Below are 6,000 nucleotides of genomic sequence, written 5' to 3' on the forward strand. Positions count from 1 at the left end.
AACTTAATTCTCGTGAATTCAACATAGTGAAAGGATAGATATTATTATTATTATTATTCCAGAAAGATGAACTGTATTCATATAAACAATTCTTAAGTCTACAAATCCGGCCATGACTTGAATAGTTTTTAATAGTTTTTTTATTTAATTGATTACAAACCCAAAGTCCCGTTGACTGCGTTGAGAAGACTCCCCCCCTCCCCCCCCCAAAAAAAAAAAAAAAAAAAAAACTTGCTGCTTCTGTTTAAAAGAGTTGTTCTTTCTGCTTATGTTAAAAATATATTTCGTGTTAAAAAAAATTAGTAATGTTCCCTCTCGATAAGACTCCCCCCCCCAAAAAAAAAAAAAAAAAAACAAAAAAAAAAAAAAAAAAAATCCTTGAATGATGAAAATGGTTTAAGGGATATGGTGGGAAATATTTATTTTTTATTTTTTTTTTTTTTTTTTTTTTTTTATTTTTTTGCTTGGATGAAAACATTTTTGAAAGAATTTTTTCTTATCATAAAACACTTACATCTTCAACTTCAAGTCAGTGACGACCCTGTGGTGGGCTTGTTGCCATATGAAGTAGGTGTTTATCATCTGAGTAATAATAATAATAATAATAATAATAATAATAATAATAATAATAATAATAATAATAATAATAATAATAATAATAATACCATATTCTTTTGAAGGTTGAATTTCAAATCAGTTAGACTCTGTAGGTTTGTTCATATGATTAGGGCTCATCTTCTGAATAATATAATAATAATAGTAGAAGTAGCTCCAGGACTAATGCAAAAGAGTGTGCTCCTGGAAACGGCGCACATAGTAAGAAAAGGGATGGACTCCTAAGGAGGCAGGATGCAACCCGGAACCCCACACTATAGATACCACCAGTTCCGAATTGGAGGACTGTGATAAACCAAAAATAAATAAATAAGAAAAAATAATAATAATAATAATAAGAATAATAATAACTAATAATTATAATAATAATAATAATCAATAATAATAATAATAATAATAATAATATAGGAAATGACAACATTCAAATTTGATAACTCGAATCTTAGCGTCGGTATATCATCATTCATAAGAGTGTATACTGACCAACACTACTACCAACATGTTAAAAAATCACCAATTATATGTTAAAATATATTTTTATGTAAAAAAAACACCGTTCAGGTGTTCGAAGGTCTCTTTTTTTCTTTTTTTTTATTACATAGGGATATATTTTAATATATAATTGTGAATTTTAACAATTTGTTTTGACAAGACTGTGAATTTCTTAACACTACCAACATGATTATACGAGCATACTGACAACATTGCCAACGTATTCGCTGTTGAGTGAGGTCAGTGTTTACACAAGATTTATCGTCTACATATAATTCTTAGAGTGACTGACAAGTTTTTTTGTTCTCTCTCTCTCTCTCTCTCTCTCTCTCTCTCTCTCTCTCTCTCTCTCTCTCTCTCTCTCTCTCTGTGTGTGTGTGTGTGTGGTGACTGTGGTGTTTAGTTACGTATATGTTTGCGAAGATGCTTCACAGTATCGAGAAAGTTTAAAAAAAATAAAAATAAAATGAATTAAAACAAGTCTCCGCTTCTGTTCTCGAGAGCTGGCTTTGTGTTTGTGTGTCTGTTGTTTGTTTGTTTGTTTTAATAATGCTGGCAACAAATCCTTTATTATATATATTTATTGCAGTCAAGTTCACTTAATGATGATGAGCAGTTATATTTAGAATGAAAATTAAATCCTCAGAGTATAATGCAACTATTATGGAAATTTGGAGTCTAGATGAATGAGTTATAATTTTCCAGAGAAAATTTTTTTAGTGTGTTGCCGTGTATTTGAATAACTTTAAAAAATACGATGTATTTGTCTGACCTTGAAAAATATGTTTTTTTTTTTCTTTCTTTCTTTATTTATTTATTTATTTTTTATTTTTTTTTTTTGTAAGTCTAAATCTCATGTAACCAAACAATAACCAAGAAACATCTCACTCTACAACAGGACGTTGTAATTTGCATATCTTGTGGTGTTCAAGGTATATCTCATTGTCTTGGATAACTAATTGATTGACTGGTGGCAGTCTGGCGTCACGAATGCTTTAGCATGTGGCGTAGCGTTGGGATATGCTCATGTAGTGACAATCGTCTGAGATTCTCTTAATTTTTGTAATGATTCTCGTTTCCTGTTACCTTCGTCTGCAACTCTGATCAACCTAATTTGACAAGGAATGATTTACCCCAACTTTTATTTATTTATTTATTTATTTATTCATTTATTTATTTATTTATAAGTGTAAAAATAAACCTTATAAATACTTTACGACGGTTTATTTGCCTTCGACGTTTGGCTCGCCTGAGAAAAAAAACTTAAACTTAACAGAGAGAGAGAGAGAGAGAGAAAAAAAAACTCGTGTACCTGCTTTTGCTTACCTGGTTTGAAAGGTGTTTGGTTTCTTCTGGTTCCAAACAGGTATATTGTTGTTCTAGGTACCAGCGGAGGTTGTGACATATACCAGGTAATTTGTGTTAAGTCTTTATTACTTCCCTCTAGTTTGTTTGTGAAAAGGTCTATCGATCTAGTATAGTATTTGTGAAAAGATGTATATGACTATTTATGAAAAGGTCTATAGGCCTAGTTTATTTGTGAAAATGTCTATAGGCCTAATTCACATTGCGTTTAACTCTTGAGAGTTTATGCGAAAAGGTGTATAGGCCTAATTTATTTTGAACTTACCTCTTGAAAGTTTATGTAGAAATCTGTAGGCCTATTTCATTTTGGGTTCAGTTCATGTACATATTATGATAATACCTTGATAGCATTAAGAGACGCTTAGAGAGAGAGAGAGAGAGAGAGAGAGAGACCATTACTTTCGTCCGTTCAACAACAACTTGGAAGAGGTTCTTAGGAGGTCTTCCGTAATGTCGATGGGATGGTAGCGCCATTATTGTTATGGTGGCTGTTACCATTACCATTTGCATTTATTTCTCTCTCTCTCTCTCTCTCTCTCTCTCTCTCTCTCTACTGCTAGGTCGTAAGTGTTATTGTTACCGGCGGTGGCACAATGGTGCAGAGATGCTTTTAGCCTAATTGATTTTAGAGTCCTGATGTGGATATTCCAATGCATTTGGCGTGCTATAACGGCCCTGAGAGCTACTTATTATTTAATGATATTATGCATTCGATTGCTCATTGAAGATCGTTGTCAACTATAAATTCATGGTTGATCTCCTTTGCGCTAGCGTAAACGTTTAGCAATTTGTATGGGCCTAATGTGACAGGTTTTAAATTAAGACTGAAAGTGCACCGGTGAACGGTGATTGGTTCTTTGTAATAAGTACACGACAGGTTAGAAGTATGGATGAATGTGTAGAAGCATGAAAAGTGTTTAAGGAAGAATGAAAGTATGTATGATAAGTGTAGAATCGTGGTTGAAAAGTGTAAGACATACAGCTGAGTGTACCAGTGAACGGAGATTGGTGGAAGTATGAAAAGTATATAAGTAATAATTTTTTAATCTTGACCCTACATTCTTCTTTCCCTTTTCCTTCCCCATCTCCGATTTCCTCATGTCCTTCCTTTATCTGTCGCCTTTATCTACCGTCCTTATCGCTGCCTTCGACGGAATATCGAGAAACTATACTACGAGGCTGGTATTCACTCAGTATTGCTTCTCGATATTCAGACGCTCTCTCCCTCTAAGATGTCTTCTCTTCCTCAGGATTTCCTCTCAGGACTTCCTCTCCTTTCCTTCCTTCTTGCCGTTGCCATAGTAGCACAGCGAGAGAGAGAGAGAGAGAGAGAGAGAGAGAGAGAGAGAGAGAAGAGAGAGGCGCCATCATTTCTCAAGGGAAGTTGGTTATAAGAGTATGATACGTAAGCAAAAGTGTGTACGGTGATAGTATTGCGCTTTTAGCGTGTCATTTTTTCGTGTGTTGCACGCACGCATGCGCCACACACTAAATGACACGGGAAATATAGGCCTAGTCTAGTCATACGAAGTAGCTATCTATAGGCCTAGTCAGTATGGACGCCGGTTAGGTCTACAGTTTTTGTTTTCACGGGTTCATATCCAGTCTCTCCGTGCTGGATAACTTATTTACCGGATTTACTTATAATTGAGTTTTAATTATAAGTAACTACAGTCAACTGTATACAGTAAAGTGCAATTTCTCTTATTAAACTTTTAAATAATAACTGACATTCCCCAACTGAAGTAATATAGTACCACTGTAGTTACAGTTGATAACTTAAATGAGAGAAAATGGATGCAAAGAAAATGTATCCGTTTTACTCGCAGTTCCAAAATCTCTCTCTCTCTCTCTCTCTCTCTCTCTCTCTCTCTCTCTCTCTCATTGATTAAAGGCTTGTGTGTGTGCGTGCGTTTGCGTGTGTGGACTTGAATTATTGCTCGTTTTACAAGGCGTTTTATTTTAGCGGTTTAATTTATACTACATCATATATCGCGATTATTATTATTATTATTATTATTATTATTATTATTATTATTATTATTATTATTATTATTATTATTTCTAGTAAAATTAACACTCAGTTAAGTGTGCTTAATCATATATATATATATATATATATATATATATATATATATATATATATATATATATATATGTGTGTGTGTGTGTGTGTGTGTGTGTGTGTGTGTGTGTGTATATGATTGTATGATTGTCAGGTGCACTCATATGTCAGTTGAACGCTGAAGTGGTGTGCTGTTCACTTATAATTGAACAGTTAAATATTTAATTATATCTACCTTAACCTTGAACTGTTAGTGATTTAATTATATTCCCTAAACAGCGAATTTGAAGCTTGATTCAATTATATCTTTCTATAACTTAATGGTTTTATATCCTACACACGGAGCATTCGAATTTAAGTTAAATATATCTCTTAATTTAACTTATTATATCCGTTTACTGAGATTTCGAAGATTTTACAATTTAAACGCAAGATTGGTGCCCATTTTACAAATATTTACAGTTAATGTTATAGGCCTAGTCACATTTAAGATTATAGGCCTATTGAAAAAGAAACTCACAAAATTACTGTGTATTACGAAGTATTTACATTTTATTTTACTCAACACTCAAATACTTATAAGTAAACACGTTATGCACAATAATTTTGTGTTTCTTTTTCAATCTTCAGAAGAAAACTGAAAAGTTTTTTGTTTGGTTCATTATAGGCCTAGTCACATATTAATTTTTTTTCTTTCCAGGAGGAACACAGTTTCCACTAGTCTACTGAAGTCAGCACAAGGTAAAAACCATTTAGACTTTTTAAACGTTACGTTTGTTTACATTTATAACTATTTTAAAAATTATTTAATCTGTAATCAGTGTAAAAATTCATGGTCAATTTAAAAATTAAATTTTATAATAATTTTAACATGTATAATTACATTCATGATCATTGTAAAGTGTATGATTAAATTTATAATAATTTTACAGTATATTATCACATTTTAATATTATTAAAATGTAAAATTACATTTATAATCAGTTTTAAGATAATTATACATTGTTTTAGATGTATGATTAAATTTATAATAATTTTACAGTATATTATCACATTTTAATATTATTAAAATGTAAAATTACATTTATAATCAGTTTTAAGATAAATTATTACATTTTTAGATGTATGATTACATTTATAATCATGGTAAAATGTATTGTTACATTTATAATCATTGTAAAATGTATTACATTTATAATCATTGTAAAATGTATTATTGCATTTATAATCACCATAAAATGTATTGTTACATTTATGATAATTGTAAAATGTATTATTACATTTATAATCATTGTAAAATGTATTATTACATTTATAATCGTAAAATGTATTAAAACATTTATAATCGGAAAATGTATGGTTACATTTATAATTATTGTAAAATGTATGATTACATCTATAATAATTGCAAAATGAATTATTACATTTATGATAATTTTAAGATGTATGATTACATTTATAAT

The 6,000-nt window shown here is 30.8% G+C and overlaps 1 long non-coding RNA gene across 5 annotated transcripts in view; it reads left to right on the forward strand.

The window, feature by feature from the left end:
• LOC135212487 (uncharacterized) overlaps positions 1-5,279 on the forward strand; it is a 233,863-nt gene extending 228,584 nt beyond the window's left edge. For 4 of the 5 annotated variants that reach the window (XR_010313913.1, XR_010313915.1, XR_010313914.1 and 1 more), the window contains one exon: positions 5,238-5,278. This is a non-coding gene — a long non-coding RNA (uncharacterized LOC135212487). Of the gene's footprint in view, positions 1-5,237 lie in introns of all 5 variants that reach the window. The other variant, XR_010313916.1, reaches the window with a different exon arrangement.
• The last annotated feature ends 721 nt before the right edge of the window (positions 5,280-6,000 follow it).

The sequence above is a fragment of the Macrobrachium nipponense genome, chromosome 41 (genome assembly GCF_015104395.2).
Source record: "Macrobrachium nipponense isolate FS-2020 chromosome 41, ASM1510439v2, whole genome shotgun sequence".
NCBI classification, from domain to species: Eukaryota; Metazoa; Arthropoda; class Malacostraca; order Decapoda; family Palaemonidae; genus Macrobrachium; species Macrobrachium nipponense.